The 23,131-nt window shown below is 45.9% G+C and overlaps 1 protein-coding gene across 1 annotated transcript in view; it reads left to right on the plus strand.

Moving 5' to 3' along the window:
• Positions 1 to 23,131, plus strand: part of LOC138528198 (transient receptor potential cation channel subfamily M member 2-like) — a 602,757-nt gene that overhangs the window by 251,622 nt on the left and 328,004 nt on the right. The window lies entirely within an intron of this gene.

Raw genomic sequence — 23,131 nt, forward strand, 5'->3', positions numbered from 1 at the left:
TAATATATGATTACCAGCAGACAAATGTATGAGGAGCATATGTTGGTCAAAGTGGCGTGTACAAACACAGTGATAGCGGAGGTGAGATGACACACGTTATGACCTTCCAAGAACATCACATGAATTTATAACCCAACAGGATGGGGTGAAGTACCCCATAAGCCCAGGTGTTCTGAAAATGGGCCACATTGAGTGTTTAGTAATAACCAGGTAAAACACAGGAAGCAGCTGTGCTCGAGCCAGCTGTTGCTTGTTTGAAGAATAGTATTCTGTTCAGAGTTGTATGGAGCCTAGGGAATTAGCCGTGTGGCAGCATAGCCTTGCGGAAAGTCTCTTTAAACAGTTACAGAAATGGGGTATGTTCACCCTGGCTCAAGCTGCAGGTCTGCTGGGTTTGTTTGTTTGTTTATTTATTTATATTGCGCACCCTGCCCGCAGGCATCTAGGCGTAATTATTGCAAGGTTACAGGTTAAGTTATAGACTCAAGATACAGCTACTTGAGGTGGAGGCACATAATAGCAGGTAAACATGGTAGAAGTAAAAAAAACCCAGTAAATATTACAGTAGCAAATGGTCACAGAGTATATATGCATATGAGACAAATTATGATTAATCCTGATTATTAAGATTAGAGGCTGTACACCTACACAAGACTTGGTAGTGCGGGTAATATAGCGTAATAAATGTGTACAATCAGACTCGAGTGGTGGCTAAGTCTTGCTCAGCGAGCCAGGATTTAGCTTTGTTCTTGAATGCAGAGTAGCAGACTTCATTTCTGAACGAGTTTGGGAATGTGTTCCACAGTTTAGACGCAAGAACCGGGAAGCTGGATCCCCCTGAGTTTTGTAGTTTACATCTGGGTATAGCAAGTGAGTGAGCTTGTGCAGATCTAAGTGGTCTGGTAGCTGTGTGTGCAGAAAAGCGGTTGGCCAGGTATTCTGGTGCTTGCTTAAAGAGGCACTTGTGGGTAAGTGCGATGGCTTTAAGAGATATTCTGTGCGTCACCGGGAGCCAGTGGAGGTTCCGTCTGGTATCGGAGATATGCTCATTTCTAGGGATATTTAAGGCTGCTCTGATAGCATTATTCTGTATTACCTGAAGCCTATTAATGTTCTTTTGGCTGGTCCCTAGATATAGGGCATTACAGTAATCAATATTGGCCATAATAAGAGTTCTTGCTAAAATGATGCAGTTAGAGGCGGTAATGAAGGGTCTGCATGCTGTCACAAGTTTACACTTGTATGCTGCTGCAGAGGCCACCAAAATGATTTGTTTTGTCAAGGAGAGGGTAGAGTCATGGTGGAAGCCTAATGTTTTAGTATTATGCGACACCTTGATAGTGTTCCCATCAATGACAAAGACTTTGAAAGCCGGGTCCAATTTATTGAGTCAGAGGTGTGAACCAAGGATAAGTAACTCAGTCTTATCGTTTAGGCATAGGCCATGGGATGCCATCCAGGCTTGGATGACTGAGTAGATAATGTTGAGGACTTTTGAGTCAGTTGCATAGTTGCCAGTGATGGGAATAAGTATCTAGGTGTCATCCGCATAGTTGGTATAGGTGACATCCATATAGTCGAGAATAGCAAGTAATGGTTTGGTAAACACATTATATAGTGTAGGGGATACACAAGATCCTTGTGGGACCCCACAGGTGATGGGTAACGGCTCAGATGAGGCAGATGGTGAAAAGGCACGCATTGTTCTGTTTGCAGGAATGAACTGATCCAGGCAGTGGCCTCATCAGAGAAATGGGCTCCAGTTTTGAGGTGTTGGTAGAGTATTTGATGATCGACCAGGTCGAATGCTGCCGACAAGTCAAGTAGTAATATTAAAGCTAGTTTGCCTTTGTATTTGATGTCCTGGATTTGTGTTGTTAAGTCAATGAGAGCTGTCTCAGTGCCATGTTTTGGGTGGAAAGCTGATTGTCGGAGACCGAGGAGTCTATTAGACTCGAGGTATTCCTGAATTTGTAAGTAGGCTGCTCAGTCTAATATTTTCAAGAGGAAGGGCACTGTAGTAATCGGTCTGTAATTAGACGGGTTACTAGGGTCCAAAGTGGGTTTTTTGATGAGAGGGTTGACCCAGGCCTCCATGAGCAGCTTCCTTAATAATCGGAGCTGGGCAAGAGTCACTGTGACAGTTAGTTGGCTTAACTTTTTTAATGATGTTTTCCACCTCTCTGATCGATAACTGGGAGAAGCTAAATGGTTTGCAGGGGTGCCTGGGTACCGAAGGGTTGCCAACCGGTGCTTTGGAAGGGAGGTCAGCAGGTAGGCTACATTTTGTGTTATTGATTTTGATCTTGAGAGTAGCTATTTTGTCCATAAGTGCTTTTTGTATGCTAGTGCACCAATCAGCATTAGTAATGCACTTGTCTGTACAGGCTATGTGAGATTCAAGTTCTTTAAGGATCTTAAAGAGCTCTTTTGTATTGGATTCTGCCTGGAGGATCCGATTATTATAAGTATCCTTTTTTGCTGAGATGATTGCTGCCTTATAGTTAACTGATGCAGAGATAAGTGTATTTTTGTTAGCGTCAGTTGTATGACTTTTCCAATGTGACTCTGCATTTCTTTTTGATTTGCGTAGGTCTCAGCTGTGGTGTGAACCATGAGTTGAGGTGTGCACGCTGTTTGGGTTTGCGCAGTTTTAACGGGGCTATGGAGTTTAAGGCTTTTAATACGGTTTGATTATAAGTATCTACCAGGACAGTTGGGTCTGTGCAGGATACAGTGGCTTTATTAAGAAGGGGAAGGATGAGCGGTAGTAGTCTCTCCTTGGTAATGCCCTTCTTCAGTGGCGGCTGCTATCATAGGGCGGCCGGGCGCCGCCCCCCCAGAAAAGAAAGAGAAAAGAAAGAGGAAGCTAAAAGAGATTCAATCAGAGAACTTCTGTGATTGAATCTCTTTTTTAGCTTGCATTTCCTTTGCCAACAGTGCGGGGGCGCTGTGGCAAGTCAAGTTAGGCAACAATAACTAAGGGCCGGGCCCGGCTGCTTTCTCAGCGGGGCGCGTCCCTTTTTACGTCTAACTTCTTCAATAGTAGAGTGCGTGGAGCTCGTAGCTCCACGCACTCTACGTAAGCCCCTTTAATTAGAAGGCTGGCGGGGCGCTTCAGGGGTGGCCCCGCCAGTCTAAAATGTGCGCAAACAGCGCACTAGGTAGTAGGTCAGGAAATGAAATTCCTAAGTCCCTCCCCTGCATGGACACAGTAATGTCATTGGCTGTTTGCCAGCCAATGAACCCTTGCATTGGATGGCAAACAGCCAATGACATTACTGTATCTATGCACTCTCTCCCCTGGATTCTTTCTTTTCTGAGGATGGCACGGCAGGAGTCACAGACACGACGCAAGCTCAGCCTCAGCTGCCCTGCCCTGAAGACCACCAGCCCAGCAGAGACGGTGTGGACCACGAGTTGCAGGCGGGTAAGTAGGTGGTCCCAGATGTTCTGTTTTTGGGGACGTGGTCCACGGCCCCAGTCAGCAACACTGAAAGACGTGTAGGCCAGGGCCTACGTCTTTCAGTGTTGCTGACCGTGTGTAAATTGGGGCCTTGTGTCTCTGCCTTGGTGGTAGCGGCCCGGGCCCGCCTACCACCAAGGCGGGGGCTGCCTGGCCTGGGCCTTTCTTACCCCCGGTCCGTGGGCCAAGGAAGCCCAAGGGCCTTGGGCCACGGACAGCAAGGCCCAGGCAGGCGTGCTGCAGTGCCCGCGTTACGTAGAATCTTCTCCGACTCCGTCCATCCAAATGTGCCGTTTAATATTTTCGGCATTTTTGGACAAAAAAATGCCGAAAATATTAAACGGCACAAGAGCCCCGGCAGCGCGAGGGAGAGGCCTGGCACAGTGGCGCACCACCACGGCTGGTGCCTGGTGGCCACTGGCCAGGTCTAGCATGATGCAGGAGGGGCCGTGGCTGAGTACTGGCCCAGCGCGGTTTTGTCATTATAAAAAAGCTTCTTTGAATTGGGCCCTGTATGTGGCGATGGCTCGACTTCGCCTACACGTGCCACTGGTAATCGTTGTTAAAAAAAAAAAAATGCTCTGGTTTTGTTTCTTTATTTTATGTCCACCGAGAACGCACCCTGGTTCAATCTTTCAACCTTTCCCTTGGCGCATTTACGACCATTGCCTCCATTCTTCTCCACTATATGAGGGTTGGTGTCACTGCCCATTTACCACACGCTCCCTATCAGCGTCTCTCCTTCTGCCCGCTCACCCTTCTCTTTCTGTGTCACAGTCAATGTAGCATACGCTGCCAGTAGTTCCATGCTACCCTACCCAGGCATCTACCTTTCCACCAGTCCAACTCACCCTCTCTGTCTGGCTGTCACTTAACGTACCTGCCCCTCAGCCAGTAGCTCCCGGTTCCCCCTTTGCATCTGCATTTTTAGTGTTCCACGTAGCTCCTTTTGCCCGTCATCCACCCTCTCTCACTGTGACCGTTACTGTCCATGGCTGCACTATCTTTTCTCAGCGCTTCCTAGTCCGCGTATTTTCTCTGGTGCCTTGCCTGTCTCCACGTAGCATCTGGGTGCAGAGCCTGCACCTGTCCTGTAATTGCTGGGCCCATTTCCCTGCTCTCCGCGTTCTGCCGTTGTTTCTCTGTGTGGCATACCCACAGAAATCCTTCTGCCGCTGGCATTTTGGCACCACCCTAACAAGGATCCTACTGTCCAGGTTCCCCTCTCCACCTGACCGCATTTGTACTCCCATCTTTCCTCATGTGTCCCTTGCCCCATCCGTTTTGTATCGCTCTGTTTCATTTTCCATGTCCTTGCATTTTCTACCTCTCCCGTCGTCTGCCCCCTTCTTTAATGCCTCTTTCTCTGGGCTTTCGGCATTCTGTCAACTGCCGTTTGTTTAGGTCTGCTACCTGCACTTCGGGTCGCTGCTGCCTTTTATCTCGGGGTTTCGGCTCTTCCCTCTCGCTGTTTCTCTGCCTGTGTCTTGTAGTTCTTCGCTTCTTCCCCTCTGTCTAGTTTCTATCTCTATGGTTCTGTATGTTGTAACTAGCTCTCCCACTGTTGCAATCTGGATCGGTGTCTTGTCTTTGTCTCGCCTTCTGTCCCTCATGAGTTCTAGGCCTCATTCCTGTTCCAGGCTGTCTCTATCCCTTAGTTCTGGTCCCAGTGGAGGGAGTTACAAGAGCTTTGCATGGGGGGAAAAAGGGGAGAGAGAAATGCTTCGGCCGTTGGTGACCTGAGCTTACAGGGTGGTGCGATACATACAGCACAACCCCCTAGCCCCCTCGACACAAAGGTGTTCACAAAGTACATTCTAGGTAAAACATAATTTCCTTTATAAAAATGTATTTTGAAGGCCCATAGAAACAGCACTTGCGACTATTTGTGTGCTTCATGTTTAATAAACCAAGTGTGAATGTTATGAAGTGCACACAATTCTTTGCTGACAGTGCATGACAAGGACGCCTCCTCACCTTTGCTGGCTCTCGCCTTCGGGTGAATAGCTCAGTGGTAACGTGCTCGCCTTGGAAGCAAGACGACACAGAGCAAATCGTGTTCGATCCCCGGACCAGCACTTGCAAACCTCCGGGTATTAAGCACATTATAAATAACCTATCGCATTAGGGTGTCCAGGAAAACATTGCAGCTGACTATGTTTCTGCAGGATCCCACATGGGGGTCTGGGCATCTACAGAATTTCTATCAAGAAAGTTTGGGGGTGGTTTGATTTTATCACGTAAATAGAAATTCCATTATTAAAACTCATGTGTCGCACCTGGATCCAGTAAAAGCCATGTCTTAGATGCCAGTTAGATATTTCACTAGCATGAGCCATTCATGGCTGGCAAAGTGCAACTTCAAGCATCATGCTCCTGAAAGCAGCCTTTGCTGTCTAATTTTTTGTTGTTGCTTGAAGTAGAGTGTCTTGGTGGACAGTGGACACCCCCTCGATTAATTCCAAATGGTGTCACCTGGATCCATTTGCTGACATACAGCTTTTTGGGCCTCTACTGAAGTCGTATTCTGTCAATCCACGTGCACTGCACCACCCTCCTTATCCCGTCCGTGCAGCTGTAGATAGTGCCATGCAAGCGCCACTCTTTCCCTCGCTCGTCCCCAACTTCTTTCCCTCCCTCTTCTGCGCCTTTCTTTCCCTCGCAAAGCCCTTTCCTCTCAAAACCTCTCTTTCCCTCAGTGCCCAGCCTTCTCGCCTCACAGACCATCATTGCAATGCCTACACCAAAGGAAACACTGTTGGCTTTGCCAATGCTTGTTTAGCATTTATCTAGCACTTCTTAAGGTGTAAATTGCACATTTTGTAGGCCATTTTTCCAAAAATTTCATGGGGGGGAGAACCCCCCGCACCCTCCCTGAGGGGTTGGGCTCACGCGCTGCGCCCGCTCGCTACGAAATTCACCTGTAAAATGTACGCCCCACCAGCTTTCAAACTCACCAGCCGCCACTGCCCTTCTTGTTGCGGGTGGTGATGGATGGTGCAATACTAGGTTTAGGATTGGTGGGGGATGCTTTGACTGAGAAAATTATCTTATGATGGTCAGATTAGATACATGGAGTGACTGATATCAGATTGATACTGCAATTTAGGTCAGCAAGCCATTCAAGGGATCTTCCTTTGATAAGTGTAGGCTTGTGAATATGATGATTGAATCCTAGGTCAGTCAAAGAGCTAGCAAAGTCCTGGGCTTTGGTGTCATTGGGGTCTTGGTATCCGAGATTGAGGTCACCAAGTAATATTGTTTTAGAGTTAGTTTTAGTGTTGACTGTGAGAAGGGAGGAGCTATCCTCAGCGAAGGAGAAGGTGCATTGTGGTAGTTTGGTTTGGAGATAATGATAGCTTTACCGATAGTAGCTCAGCGTAGGGGATCTGGATATTAGGGATTAGTCTAAGTTCAAGTGTAGTTTTTAAGATCAAGGCTACTCCTCCTTTTGATTGATTGATTAGAGTCTCTGTCATTTGTAATGATGGCATAGTTGTTTGGTATTGCAAGGGCTAGCGAGGGTCCAGAGGCTGCGTGCAACCATGTTTCCGTGACTGCTAAGAAGTCTAGGTCCTCACTGTTACAATGAGGTCTGCAATGTCTAGAGCATGCGCTGGGATAGATCTGGCGTTAATTAATGCTCCTTTGAACAAGTTCGTTTTTTCTAATGTCAAATGCTTAGGTGAGTGGTTGGTGGATTTTTGAGAGAAGAGCAAGTGTTGGTAATATTGGTAAGGGTGGTAATAGGTGTTATAGATTTAGTTTTGGTGTAAGGGGAATGTGTCGTTTTACAGAATCTGGAACTGAGTCTATAGTTCCTGAGAGTGAGTGTGCAAGGTTGGTTTGATGTAGGTTTTCGTGCGAAGTGGTCAAGCCAGAGAGCTGGTGAGTTCAAGTATGGATTGACACTAGACATAGTTTGCTTTGGCTTGGAACAGTACTGAGGAGTGATGTGGAAAGATGTGGTCGTCCGATGGGGGTGGACGAGTTCAAGCAGTATAGATAACCCAGGTTTGGATATAGTAGTGTGTGGGAACAATGTTGGTGTGAAAAGAGTGAGGACAGATGTTAATATTAAACACTCAGGATGCCGTAGACAGGAAGAGTATCCCAAGACTATGAGTAAGCCAGTACATAGTGAAATATGTTTAACAATCTAGTTTATCTGATGTCGAAAACCTGTGAGCAGTATCAGAGGTATTGCAGCAGTACAAGGTTACTTTGAATGGCTAAATTACTAATCAGATGCAGTAACTGTTAACAAACTAAGCTATGGCATCAGGTACTGTTAGACAGGAAGTCATTGGCAGTTACTGGACAGCGAAGTAATATGTCTATTGACAGTGCACAGGGGTCATCGGTAACTCGTAGGCGCAAAACTACACTTGGACATGCATCACATAAGGCTATTTTAGTAGGCAAATGAGTAGCGTGTTCCAGAGGCAGAACAATGTATCTATGAGATACGTCCGGCGATACTAGTTAATAACGATATGATCAGCATAGTATGCTCAATAGTATTTCATACAGGTTTGCTAGGTAGTGTGAGGAGGATTCTCAACGGGAGTTTGAATAGCTATCTTACCATGAGACAAGGTGTTACTGTTCATATGTCCTCGAGGTATTGTCCAAAATGTCCCTTAAGTAGGAGTACAGTACAGTGTTGTGCCGAGTGTTCCGTGTAGTCACGGATAGGCACAAATAGGCTTTACAAACAGCCTTAAACGGGTGCCTGCGACGGAAGTGCCGGCTAGCGCCTTCCGGTTCTATTCGATGTAGGAAATACGATGCAACACCCAATCGGGCTCTCGTACGGTTGCTAGGTAACCAAGGACAACAGGAGCGCCAGCCATTTTCTGGCGGCCGCAGATGAGGAACGGGAGTAAATGATCACAAACAAACGTAATGGCCCCAGATGGACCGCTGAGAGGCTATGAGGGTGCAGGGGGGCCCGGATGGCTTACCCTGCCAGGTGATCGTAGTTAGGGTACTCGGCGGTTCTTAGGAGTCGTCAGCAATCATCAGGCGAAGGGCTATGGGAGGGGTTCCAGCCCGCCTTCCCTCTCCTGGGCAGCGCCGCAGAGTGGTACAGATAGGCTTTACAAACAGCCTTAAACGGGTGCCTTCGACGGAAGTGCCTGCTAGCGCCTTGCGATTCTATTCGAGGCAGGAAATACGATGCAACACCCAATCGGGCACTCGTACGGTTGCTAGGCAACCAAGGGCAACAAGAGCGCCAGCCATTTTCTGGCACCCGCAGATGAGGAACAGTAGTAAATGATCACGAACAAACATGATGGCCCCAGATGGACCGCTGAGAGGCTGTGAGGGTTCAAGGGGGCTCAGTTGGCTTACCCTGCCAGGTGATCGTAGTTAGGGTACTCAGCGCTTCTTAGGAGTCGTCAGCGATCATCGGGCGAAGGGCTGTGGGAGGGGCTCTCCATTGCCTCTCCTGGGCAGCCTCGCAAACCCAAACCCTTGTGATGGCTGGCCTTCCATGGTAGGCTCTCTCTGCTTTTGTACTAGTCGACATGTATCCCCCAGCAGGCCAAGAGACCCCGTGAGTCTTGCCAGGACTGACCATCTCTGTCAGATTCTTGTGTTGGGGATGGGGGTGCCCTTGGCCAGTTGACCACTTTCCTGAGCTAGGATCATGGTCAAACCTCCTCTCTGATCCCCATTAGTGTAAGCTGGTGAGATTGAAACATCTTATTCCTCCTCCCGGCTCTTCTACTTTCTGCCCTGGACTTACCTGGTCTGCTGGAAACTTTCTCATCTCTTTTCTGAAGAGGTCCTGTTCACCTCCCACCTTCTGTAGTAGAGCTGCCATATGGTCTCGCCACCTCATCAGGTGTGTTACCAATAATAGAGACAGACAAGAACTAATGTGTTCTAAGGGCTTATTTCCAGTTACACATAAAGAGTCAAGATGCTGTACACATGTAGCTAGAAGTGTCAGTCTACTACTCAAAGCCAAAAGTAAAGTGCTGGGCGATGTTCTCAAGTTGTCCATTTCTAAAATGAGGAAAGAGGCAATGGATTTCATATTCAAATGAGCAGGTGATCCCTTGTTACACCATAGGGTGCCTCGTCCCAAAGTCCAGAGTTCAAAAGGTCCAACACAAAATCCTCAAAGTCCTTAGCAACAAAAAAACCAATAAAGAACCATCCAGACTCCAAACACAAATTTCTTACGAAAGTCTTTCAGGGAGGCCCCTACTCTCCTGCTTTACTCATAAGCTGGGTGGTGTGTGCCTCTGGAAATCATCTTGTCTCCTAAATGGTCCTATGTTGTGACGCCACAGCTCTTGGCCAGGCCAGTGTTTCAGTGCTCTACCAGACCTTTCTCTCCTTGGTGTTCTCCCTGTGATAGACTCAGGATTCCTTGCTGGAAGGTGTTGCTGGCACTGCTGAGGGTTGATGCAGAGGCATGGCACTGCTTCGAAATGTCCACTTCTTCCCTTGATATTTTCTCCCGGGTCTGCCATTCTTCTCTCAGCTTTTCCTATTCTCTCCATCTGGCTCCATCTTCTTTATTCGGATATTCTCCTCTCCTTTACCTTTGTCCCAAATGGTCTATGGCCCTCTCCTGCTCATTGCTTTCTTCCTCACTCCTCAACCAATACCAACCATTTTCTTTGTTCACTGTACTTTATTTCTTGTGATGGTCGCCTTCTGTCTTCTCACTCTACCCACTCCCTCTCTCTTTAAGGTCTCCGTCACTGAGTCTTCCCCACTGTCTCTCTCTCTCTCTCTCTCTCTCCCTCTCGCCCTCTCTCTCCCTCTCTCCCTCTCTCTCTCTCCCTCTCTCTCTCTCTCTCTATCTCTCTTCTTCCTTCAACCTTGCGCTATCATCCTTTCTCATCGGTCAAACAACTTATCTGTCTGCTCTATTCTTAAATCTCTTCATCGTCTCTACCCCTTACTTCCGAGCTGGGTCCCCTTACTTCCAAGCCAGTACCGTCCTCTCTTTCTTCCCAGATAATCACTTCCTCGCTCTATAAATACTTCTGGGCCACTCTCCCTCTTATTTCTCAGGTGTTACTACTTCTTTCCCACTCCAAGTATGTACCTCTAGGGCCTCTCTCTCTAGAAGTCCAGTCTTTTATAGTTTCACATGCTTCTCCAAGCTTGCATCTCAGCAGGACTTTCTCCCTAGAGTACTTCGCCATCTGCTCTCATGTTTTTGGGTCTCCTCCTTGGTCCAAGTCTCCCATGGTTTGCTGCTCCCCCCAGGTTTGTGACAGACACCTGTTCTAAGAAGGGCTGCCACGTTTTACTACTCAGGTATAGTAAGTGTAGCTCCCCCTATCTCTTTCCTCTACCCCAGAGATAAGGGATTCAGATTTCTTCCCCCTCATTGGCTGTAGGTTTCCTGATGGTACCTCTCTTCCAAACTCCCCACAAATCTCTACATCTACTGGTCCCACCTCTTTCACTCTCCAACAGCACTTCTCCCTCTAACATACACCTCTCTCTTCCTCGAACCTCTTCCAGACTCTGCCTCCAACTTCCAACACTTTCCTCCTGCTCTCCTCTCAGGATTCATCACTCACCACTCTCCACCAAACTCCTTTGCCCAACGCCAGAACACCCCATACTGCCAGACTGATAAAGCTGCATTTTATGAGGGTCTGTCCTCCCATCAGGTGGTGCACAATGCTACTGAGGACACTGGTGCACTGATACAATACGAACATCCGAACATTTCGAATAAACGTACCATTCAGTACCAAGGGGAGGGAGGTTTGCAGGGGTGTCCCTCGCACCCTTGTTCACTATAACAGCATTAGGGGTTGTGGGGGTGTCCCCTGATCCCCATATAATAAGATTGGATAAAATAAAGAGGACCCTGCAGCGCCGGTTCCCATGCACGGAAGTGAAGGGAACCCGGGTTACAGAGAGATGCACCAGACAGCGGCACACAAGGAGGTGTGCTGGCCACAGGTAAGTAAGGAAGGTGGGGGGAAAACGAGCTGTCAGAAATGTCAGCGGGATAGAAAACCGAAAGTTATTTTTGGTACAATAACTTTCGTTTTGTTCTCCTTCGGACATTTCTGATTCAATGAATTCATGGCCATTCGATGTCACATGAAGGCCTGCTGAGATCTTGGATTGTGGAAGGGCTATGGTCAGGTATGGAGTCTCCCTCCCTCCCCCTGGAGTCCAGCTGTTATTGCCCATTAGAAAGTATCTGCCTCGTTTCCCGGCGTGCAAAGTTAAGGTTTGCAAATATTCCTGTAAGCATGGAAACATGTCTTCATCTGTGTTTCCTTTGTCATGGGGGATTAGCAAGTCTGTTATCCCCGCAATGCTGAGAGACTTGGGATTGTTCATCTCTTCCTTTGCAGGTTCGGCACAGATCCTTTCCTCATCATTAGAGCATGTCTCTGTAATCCCGGGACGGCAGCTGGCTATGTGAATAGCTCAGAATGTGAGAGGGTGTCTCCAGCACCAGTGCAGAGGAGAAACATGTGTGTCCCTGATTGTTCCCATATGATCGGAATGGTGCAACATTGCTCCCTTGCTAGATGTTTAGCTGGGGGTGACATGTGTGTTCCCTGGTCATCAGTAGGCTTGAAATGGTGCAATATTGCCCTCCTAAAGGGAGAGGCTACCTTTCCTATACTAGATGTTTAGATCTGGCTATGAAGCTTGAAAGGCTCTCTAAGTGTGTTCTTCTGATAGACGGAGGCTCTTCGCGCCTTGAAACACTTATGTATAGGCACGTTATAAATTCCTTATCATAGCAAATCAAATCATATCAGGGTTTAGGTCCATCCCCCATCCCTGTGGTGGAGGGTGGTGTGAGGGTGTCTGTGACTCCCCCATTTGTGGACTCACACATTTTAATGAACAGTGGAGTATGAGTTCCCAAGTGCTACTCTGTTAGTGGTTCTGCACATGGGTAGAAGGGTTTGGGTTATGCACATCTGTCTGGCTATCCCCCCGGATTCCCAACATACCTGTCTGAGTGGTAGGGGCTGAGTATTCCTGTGGCTGCCCCTGCCTTACAGCTGGGACCCAGCAGCATCTTGGCATTCCCATGTATCCCCCCCAGGTTTCACTAGCTCATCTCAGGGGGTCCACCCTGCCCCATTGACCATCCAATTGTGGGTTACCAAAGTTAGGCAGGTCACTTTGTCTCAGGAGACACGTACATTCTGGCGTGGGTAAGGAGGTGGGGGCTGCTGGTGAGTTACTGACTCTTTAAAGTGGAGTGCAGTGGGCCTCATGCCTCATGTTATGTTCATTGATATTTATATAGCCCCTATTGCCACTGTTATGGCTTCGAAGTGCTGTGGTGGATGAAGGCCCTTCGGAAGATCGTAGTCTGTGCAAACATGAAAATAAAAAGGCATTACATTGACTGAGAATAGTAATTAAAGTTTGGTGACTATTAGTAGCAGAGATGACCAGTTTAAAACCTTATAAAACCCATGCAGCGCATTGTGTTCAGGCCCAGAGATTACTGCTGTGTCAGTGACTATGTGATAACTGGACCAAATGTTCTGTTGGACTCAGCTGTATTCTATGGGTGCAGCGCAAGAGGGGGGAATGGTTATTATAAATAGTCTATCAACCCCTAAGGAAACTGCCTACAGTTGGTGGCTCTGCTGTACTTTACTTGTAAAACACATGCACACTGAATAACATGCAGTCGCATGCAAATTACATGCCCAATTGTCAGATATGTCAAAGATTCATTCAATGCATGGCCTCTTGTCTGTCTAATCGGGTTACTGCAGTACAATTGTTTTATTTTGGATATAACCATGATGGCGGTAATACATCTCCATCTGTAGAGAAAAATGCTGCCTCGTCCTCCATGACATCACCACTCTCCAAGGTGCCCGATACGCTAGAGAAAAACCACTCACCCCCCCTCACCCTCACCTGAGTCCCTGAATATCCGTTTCCTTGTTCGGGGGAGTCCTGTGTGCCTGACCTTCGGCTAGTGGGAATTCTTGTGAAGTGTTGTGCTCCAGTTGGGACCCTGCAATCCCCCTTGTGCCACCACCACAAGCCTAACGTTAAACTACAAGCACAATGACCAATCAAAATCAACATTCACACTTGGCAGTCACATCCGTGACAAGTTGCAATGCATACTCAGTAGACAAATCCCAGTTTCAAATGAGGATATGTATAATTGTCAATATATCTGCATGAATGACAGCGTAACAGTATAAATTTGAAACATATTCTATGAAAGCCATCTCCTGCTTATAAATCAAAGTCTAACATATAGTTGCCATGAGTACAGCATTCATGCCCAAATCATTGAGTGGAAGAATCTCACTGCAAGATTATTATTATTATTATTTTTTTATTTAAAATGATGTAGTTTATACATAGGTTTCTTTCATTAATACTGTAGTGAATTTCAAATCTTCGTTGCTGGCTCTCTCATATTTCTCAGGTTCTCGAGTCGTGTGTACTGCATCTCGCTGGTTCTCATTTCATGAATTTTTCCCAAAATGCTATTATGATCAATATCAGTTTGCTGTTGTGTCCCACCAGTATTTTTTCCCAAAGTTCTTCTGGGGAGTATGCTTCTTTGCTGGTATTGAAGTAAGTTCTGCATAGTGCTCTTTGGTCCTGTAATATCGGGCACACCATTATGATGTGATGTAGGGTTTCTAAGGTTCCATTTTGGTCACAGAATCTGCATTGGCTATTTCCTTTGTCCTGCTGATTGATTATCGCTATTCTTGCTCTGGTGGGCAGTAGATTCAGGCGCAGCCTCATTTATAACGTTCTTATCCTTGGATCCGGAAAGATCTTCAAGTATGCTGGTAGTTGTGTTATTGCCCTTGTTTCTAGTGCACAGTTCAAGGTTTCTTTATAGGTATTTTTCTCTGCGATGGTTTTGCACCAGTCATTTCACCTCCGTTTTTTCTTTGCTTTTTGTGGCCACTGTAACAACATCTCCGCTGATATATCTTCTTCAGGTATTGCTTCTGCTCTTGCATCCATTCTCTTAGGATTGTAATGGAGGTTGCGTTCGGTGTTATTCGCATTATTTCAATTGTGCACATTGTGTCCTCTGTGTTTATCTTTCGATAAAGACCTAGTTTTTTCCAGCACACTATCGACCTTATAGATTGTAGTGCCAGCAAAGCATATTCGTGGCATTGGAAAACTCGAAGGTAGGTTTAATATTTTCCTCCAGAATATTGCTCTAGTTTGGTCCAGATCGCTGCGTCCAGTTTTATCAATGTTTCTGCTCCATACACTAATGCTGTAATAGCTTTGGTTTTATAGAAGGTTGTTATTGGCACGAAGGAAAATTTCCCGTACTTTTTGTGTAATATAACTCCTTGTCTTGCAAGCACAAAGGTTTTCTTTTGGAGCATCTAGGCCCATGCCGTTTCTTCTTTAGTTTGGTTGATCGTAATTCCCAAATATTTAAAGGATTGCACTACCTTTAGTTGATGACCATTAATCCTTATGTTTGGGCTCCTTTCCTTGATTTTAGGCTTCCTGTTGGCCATGATTTTAGTTTTAGCGATGTTCATTTTAAGCTCATGTTTTGGACATGTATGTTGATAGTCAGTCCATGCTGATTTGTAAACCTCGTGGGGTTTTGTCTAACAGTATTATATCATCGGCATACATCATTATGGGCAATGGTGCAGAGTTTACTTTGGGTGGATTGAAATCAAGATCGCTCACTTCTTGCTCTACCTCTGCTGTGAACAAGTTAAATAAGGTTGCTGCCAAAGGGCATCCTTGTGTAAGGCCATTCGATGTTTCGATTGTATGTATTCCATCATTAGTCAGTCTTACTCTTATTTTGGTATCAGAATACATCAGTTTGATCAGCTGCAAGATATGGTCTGGGCATTTCCAGTCCTCAAGCTTATTCCAGAGGAGCTGCCTATTTATGGTGTCAAACGCTAAATGTAGTCTACAAACGCCATCCAGACTCTTTTTGTCCTCATGGCTTCTTGCTTTACTAAATTCAGTAGGAAGAGATTTATTTCTGTGCTTACTTGTCGCATGAAACCTGTTTGTCTCTTAGCAAACCGTTTTTCCTCCTTTGCCCATGTTGTTAGGTTTTGCAGCAAGATTGTAGCTAAGATTTCCGCCAAGGGATCTAGGAGGGCTATTGGCCTATAGTTGGCTGGATTTTCTTTTAGCCCTTGCTTGTATATTGGGATGAGCGTAGGGGACCTCCATGTTGATGGTATTCTGTTGTGCTCATTTATTATGGTTATAAGTTCAACCATTAGCGTTGCCCATAGATCTGGGGCACTCTTTATTGCTTCATTTGACAGCCCACCGGGCCCAGGAGCCCGTGATGTATTTAACTTGGCGATTATTTGGATGATATCCTCTTTGGTGCTGGAAATTGACGACTTGGTGGCATTGGGGCTCTTGTCAATAGCTGCCGTGTGCCTCTTTCCGTAAAGTTCAGAAAAATACTCTATCCACTGCTTTTCAAGCACGTTTTGAGAAGGTGATGTTGTGTCGAGTATGCTGAGTTTAGGAGCGCCCAGATGGCTCTGGTGTTACGATTTTTAAGGCAGTCAAGCATTTGTTCTGCATCAGCCTGTAGTAATGCGCTTTGATGCGTCTTTATCCAATTTCGGTAGAAGTTTTTTTCTTTTTGAATTGCTTGCTTGGAACTTGGATTGAGGTTTTTCTTTAAGAGTTTACCTCAGCTCTCTTTTTTTTCTCTGATTATGGGATCATAATAATGCTTATGCAAGGATTTACCAATTAAGCTGGGCGTCTTTATTCTCTGGTATGGAATCAGGAGCCATCCATAGTTGAGCTGTTCGATCGAAGTTTTCTCTGTCTACAAAAAGGTTCCTATCATGGCGTCCATCTGATTTTGGGTTCATTCTGAGTTGCGTTTGTTGCATGTTGAGTGTCCTTGTTGGAAGATATTGTTTATGTCTTTGTGGACCTTTTGTCGACCATGTCAGTGTTAAGATGCTATGATCACTATGGCTGGTATGTATTATTTCCATCTTTCTTTGTGCTTGATAGATACCTGAGGAAGTAAAGATGTAGTCCACTATTGACTCAGCAGAGCGCTGTTTCCAAGTTGGAATCATTTTGTTTTCTTTTTGGTTATGGTATATTCCTGCATTCATCATGGATCTCATCTGCATTTCTATGATCCAAAATTTTTCTTTAGTCGTTAATAGGGTCGGTTCTATGGGTTTCCCTTGTTGATCCATTAGATGCATGTCCAGATCGCCAGATATAACTATTTCAATGGTGAAGTATATTATGATTATGCGGTCGAGTCCAGTCATGAGTTTATCAATGAAGATCTTCTCATTGATTGCCGGTGGGTTCCAGTAGAGATTGACTAGGAGTATTGTTGAGGGGTCTCATATGTTCTTCCTCTGGGGCCCAAATGCTACTTCTCTTTGCAGTATAACATACTGTATCCAGGGATTTATATTTTTGTAATCGATTGGTGTCCATTATGAGCCAATTTTTATGAGCATCAGTTGCCCTGCCAATGGTCTTCCCATTTGTTGAGTTTGTGCTGGGTTATGGATGATAGTATAACCCTCCCAGACTGGTGGCTGCGTCATCTACGTTTCCTATAAATATATGATGTGTCCATCAGTTAAGGTCGTATGTGTCTGCTCAAAAAGATGGCCGAACCCGCTGGTGTTCCATGAGACCAATTTCATCTCATCCTGGTTTGCCTCTGGTAATATTATCTTTCTTGGGTGGTTGGATGTGTTCTTGCATTCGTCTCTTTGCATTTGTCATCTCCCGATCTATAGTTCTTGTTCAGGTTTTCTTTAGAGCTTCCTTTTGGTGTTATATAAGAAACGTCAGAGTCCGTGTATTCAGTATAAATACTTCTCTCCATTGATTCACGGCAAAAAATTCTCTGGTTCCTCTGTTGATCTTTTGGTGGGTTAGTTGCTGTGTTCTTCCTCGGTTCTTTGCTATATCTAATATCTCTTGCATGTTGGTCTTTGCCTTTAATTCACTTTGTACTATGTTGAGCAAGTCATCGTCTATGAATCTGACGAGGTTAATATCCTGAGATCTTATGTTTCAGCTGCTGGAAAGCTCCTAGTAGGCGTAGTGTATTCATTCTATTTAATGTCACTGGCATTTTTGATGGTTTTGTTTGCTTCAGTGTTATCCAAAAATGTTCTTGCATCTTTATAGGGTTTATAAAGATTGACATTCGCAACAGGGGGTATGCAAAGTTTCTCTCCTCAAGGTTTCTGCTGTTTTTGTTGCTTTGGTTTTTGAATTGTTCTCTGGGTCGTGGGTTTTCTTTTGTTTTTCTTTCGATATGTCTTCTTTCGGTAGATTCTTAGCGAGTTCCAGCTCTTCGTCTGAGATCTCCTCACAGGTCAGGATTGTATTTTGTTTTCGACTCATGTCTGATTATCTGGGTATTGGTCCAGTATAATCATTTCTTCCTCATTAGGTTCTTGTCCATATGCCGCCGTCTCTGAATCAGATTCCACTTCGTATGTTGAAAGTTCCATTAGTTCTTTCTGTGTGGTGGTGTCCTCGTCATTTTGTATCATGGGGGTATCCCTCGATGCTTTACGGCTATTATGTGGATCTGCTTGTTTTGTGGGCTGCTGAGGTTCTGGTCGTTTGTTTGTAGGCCGCGGTATTGTCCCAGTGGGGGTGGGTTGTGGTAACGTGAGATTCCTTAGGAATGCTCGTGATCCCATGGTCCGCTTTGCTGTCTTTTTCCCATTTGGTTTTGTCTTTTGTGGAGGGTTCATGATCGTTTGTTTTGAGAAGATTTGGAAAGTCTGTGGTTCATTCCCGGTTTGGATCTGATTCCGTGGTTGGTCTTGCTGCGGCTGGATGCCTCCTATCTTGGTCGAAATCTCTTTAGGGACTTGTTCATGCTCTTTTTTTGGCGCTTGGGTTTGTACCTGGACCGTTTGAGGTATGGTTGTGGAGCAAGGTGGGGAGTCTGTCAGTTTAGTTATTTTGGACATCTCTTTTATTAATGACACTAGGGCTGTTGTTGCATGTACTCTGTTTGCACAATCAGCGATGGCAATATCTGCTAATCTCGCTTCCCAAATCCTACTTGTCTCAGCCTCATGTTCCAGCCGTTGCTGAAACTGAGCCATAAAATTCTCAATATGAATGTGTTTTTTTCGTATGCTTACGGGCTAGTAAGGTCGCCTGATCTTTTATCGCATCGACATTTGCTTCATGCAGTTTTAGATATGGAATCATAGATTCCATTGTTGTTGTGATCAAAAGGTTTTGTAGTTCTTGCATTGTTGTTGGTAATCGTGTACATGGGTGAGCTCCAGGCAGTTCGGTCGGTGTGTTAAGGTCCGGTATTTCTGGGGGCGTCTGTTGACTTTGGTCATATTTTTTAGGTATTTCTTCTTTTTGGGCTCTGTGCAAGTTGTCCAGTTTCCGCTCCCTGTCACGTCTCTCCTCTTTGGTGGTAAACGAGAAGTTGTGTTCTAGCTGTTTATAGGCTGGTGTCGAGGTATAACAGTGCCTCGGGTTCCCATCTCCATTTGATTTCCACTGGTAGCCGTGCATTTTTTCATGTGGGTTCATGATTGAATTCAATTCCAATGGATCTAATGATAGGCGGGCACTTCTGAGGGGGTTTATGTTGCCATCCCTTTGCTTCTCTCTCTTTGAGCCGGGTCTTGTCTTGTAATTGCATCCACAGTTCTCTTGCTTTTCTAGCTTTTTCTTTTCTTTTGGTCGTCGATTCCACTGTATCAGTGTGATTCAGATTAGGCTGGATAGGAATAGTTGGCACTGCTATCCCAGGTGGAGCATTGTCTGGCTCAACAGAGACATCTCTCTTTGATTCCGCTGGTTCTTGTTCTTGCCTATATTCGACCGTCTCTATACGGTTCTGGTCGTTCCTTGTAGTGACTTTCTCTGTGCCGGTGGTGAGCCGTTGGAGTGCCGGGTCTAACGAATTTAGTGGTGTTATGGGCTGTTCTCCTTCAGTAATGTTTCTTGTAGTGACTGCGTTTATACCTTTGCTTTCTAGATGTTCCCTGGGTGTGTGAACCATGGTGTCTGTTGGAGTCTCTGCTGCTTCAGTATGTGTCGTCTCATTGAACTTTGGACCTTCTGATGGTTTCAGCTCATCTGCGACCTCCACTCCTGGTTCATAGTCCCTCGGCCAGGATACGGAGCGCCTGCATAGCTGCCCAAACGGCAATGGGGGCACAGTGTGGTTGAGACTTTCTCTTATGCCAAGAGCTTTCGGCTGAGTTAGACACATACTTGTGGAGTGTGTCTACTTGGGTTCGGTGCGCTAAACCGACCCCCACTGGATTGGCTTTTTCGGTTATCATTCGATATGGTATGGGCTTGTGTTCTCGTTTTGTTTTCCTGGATAAGGGTTTCACATCTTTGCTGGTTGGCTGGGTCAGCGGGTAGTGCTGTCTCTTCAATAGTCACTGTGCTCTTTAGAAGAGATATCACTCTTGGTTTTGCTTTCTTGCTTAGTGCCTGGTGTATTAAAGGTTGGCGCCCATGTTTGGTGGCTAAGGTATCCATGAGGTCCTCAGTCTCTACCTTCCCCCTCTTTCCAGTACTTAGACAGATGCTTGAAGCCATCTGCTTGTTTGAGATGTTGGAGGAGAATTGGTCAGAATATGCAGGAATGGGGGGAGGGAGGTAGGTAACAAGGGGGTCCGGGTAAGATACCAGTAGGCCACGTGGCCTATTTGCTAGCACTGTGGGTCGTGGTGTGAGGAATCGTTGCTCAGTGCAACTGAACTGGGGGTCTTAGAAAGGGCTCTTCTGGTTTTCTGAGTGGGGTGGGCTGGCCAGCCTTCTCTCAGTGTGAGGACGATCAAAGGGTGCTGCCCCCAGTCTCGTCTTCTTACCTCTGCCAAGGAGGGTCACTAATGGTAGGTATGGTAATCATAGGTGGTTTTGCAAAGTGTCAGAGGAGGTCCGGCGTGAGCTCGCCTGTAAAGTATGAGATCATATGCACACGTTCAAAGGGCAGACCCCTGCAGTCACATGCACAATATATTGAGGATCTGGATGAGATGAGAGCCTTATGTACACGTTCAAAGGCAAGACCCTGCAGTCACGTGCACGATAGGCTGAAAGCCACTGTAAGGCGGGTCCGAAAAGTAAGTGTTCTTCCAGCTATCTTATCGATCTAGTTCTTTGGTCCTGGTTGAATCCTAACTTCACGGTCCGTTGCAGGCTGATTCCTCGTTCCCTCAAGCTCTCGAGCCAGAGACTAGAGACTCTGCCGCCCGACTCTGCAGCCCACTCCGCAGCAATCTGGGGTTGTTAAAGGCACTGGAGCTCGACGCTGGTGCAAACAAAGAAAGAGGACTGCAGATCCTGGAACATCCTGAGCGTTGCAAAATTCGAGTCTGCTGCTAGAGACTATGCTGCCCGACTCCACGATTATTTTCAAATAACTGTTTGCAATGGTGCATCGAACAGCACAAACTTCAGAATTAAATAGCTAGAAAAGCCATACATGTTATGATTGGTTCTGTAGGGAAATACATGGAAAAACCCCAATAGGTGCAAGGTGATCAAAACAGTCATCCGCAGCAGCATTGTAAAACACATTTTCATGCTGGCTGCAACATACGAAAAGCACAGCAAAAGAGGGAATGGCTGGAAGGGTTAGATTTATTCTTAATCTCTGGCATAGCTCCTGGCATCCCTTCGGACCATCACTCTTCAGCCTGCCAAGCCCTTACAGATAGGAGAAAGACAGTGTGAAAATCAGGCCAGAAGGGGCAGTCCAGCCCGAATTGCTTGGTCACATCCCTTCTGAAAGAGACCACGAGCAACTCCAGACATTGGGCATCATTAATAAGGCCTAGATAACCAAGCTACACCTCAATGTTCAGGGTTCAGGAAAGGTACACTGATGGCCTTTCCTCCCTCAACCTTCAGTGAGCTCTCTCCACCCTAACCCAGGTGTTCCTAAGCCCAGGTTTTCCAACTAGTAATTGGTAACACCTCCAATCTAGGTCTTGCTATATTTGAAGGCGAAAAGGCACCAAGCCTCATCTATCTAGCTCCCTCTAGACATGTTGACATGTTCCAAAGGTGCCTTTGTGAAACTAGAAATGTTGCACTGTGATACTATGCAAACAAAACAGAATCACAAAGACACAGGAAAACGGTTCATTTCAAAGCACAAAATGCATCTTTATTCATGCCTTGCATTGCTTGACATAATGTCACTAATCACTACATAAGAAAGCAAAGCAATCAGCACTCTCTGGCCTATGAGTGCTTTTAGTAATCCCAACCCTTCCGGCTTCTCTCCAGCAATGCTCCAGTAAACACCACCATAGCACTGAGAGCTCCCTTCCCAGCATCCCAAACCCTAGCTCTAACTTGCACACACACACACTCTCCTCTGAGAGCTCACTCCCACACTCACTCCCCTCTCCTTCTCCATCTACTGCCATCTGAATCTACTCAACAGAAACCCCCACAGTTATACATTAGCATTGTAGTGCTGTGACACACTCATTACATATATGCGCAGTAAGCATTTCATGGAAAACAGCATGTGTCTATCTACGTGCATGCATTGTTATGGCGTGAACTATACTAGTCACAGTGACATGTCTCTCCATTCTCCTAAGAACAGAACAAGCTATCGCTAACATTCTCGCAATGAGACCGCAGTCTTGTTTGCAAAACCCAAAACATAGCAGTCTCCTCACTCAGCAAGGTCGTTTCTCTGTGCCAAGGAGTAGCTGACTGTCTGCCAAAGCTGTAGTTGTTATCAAAACATTTCACACTGTGTTCGCTTGCAAAAACAATTCCCTCTCCGTGCACAGCAAGAAGCCAAATTCATAGATGGACAGAGACACAAAGCAGATCATATCTAGCGCCTAAAAGCACACTATATTGTGCTATAAATGACAAGTGTACATAATCACATGGCTCTCAGCATATATTGAACCATAGTATCTTAGACCAAAACTACAGTGCTCAAACATACCCTATTCTAACTGGATTCAAAATAAATGCATGTGTGAATGAATGAATAATAAATTAATGGATTAATCACATGATAAACCATCATAGGAAATTGCAGTTTCACACCTTAACCTACCACTCGCTAGGTTTCTCAATCGGAAAATCAAGTTTCTAAGTTACCAATGTCAGACACTCTGGCTCACTCTCTCCCTCAATCACTCTTTTATTGGCCTTCTTCCATCCTCTCTCACTCCCTCCAAACGTCTTCCTGCTCTCTCTTTCTATCCCGCTGATGTTCACATTCTCTTTTAGTTCTTCTTTCCTCCCCCACTCCTTTCCTCTCTCTTCACCCTTCTGAATTCTCCCTCTCTGCTTGTCCCTCTCCTCGTCTCGCTCCACTCTCAACTCCCCTGCCCTCTTCACTCCTCTTCCCCCTCGGCTCTCCTCTCTTCTCCTCCCTTGATTGTATTCTCCCATCTCTGCTCTACTCTTCTCTCCCCTCTCTACTCTGCTCTCCTCTCCCCTCTACTTTCAAGCACTCCTTTCACTCTGTTACTCCTCTTCACTCGTCTTGCTCTCACTCAGTCAACCTAACTATCCCCTCTCACAAGATCTACCAAACACTAACTCATTGACAGCCCCTCTCTCTTCCTAGCAACACCTCAACTGCAATAAGTTCCAAAACAATGGCAGCAATGCTCTGCTCCACTCCACCATCCTTCTTCCACCTTC

This window comes from Ambystoma mexicanum, chromosome 7q, assembly GCF_040938575.1.
Source record: "Ambystoma mexicanum isolate Mex_15411 chromosome 7q, UKY_AmexF1_1, whole genome shotgun sequence".
Classification (NCBI taxonomy): Eukaryota; Metazoa; Chordata; class Amphibia; order Caudata; family Ambystomatidae; genus Ambystoma; species Ambystoma mexicanum.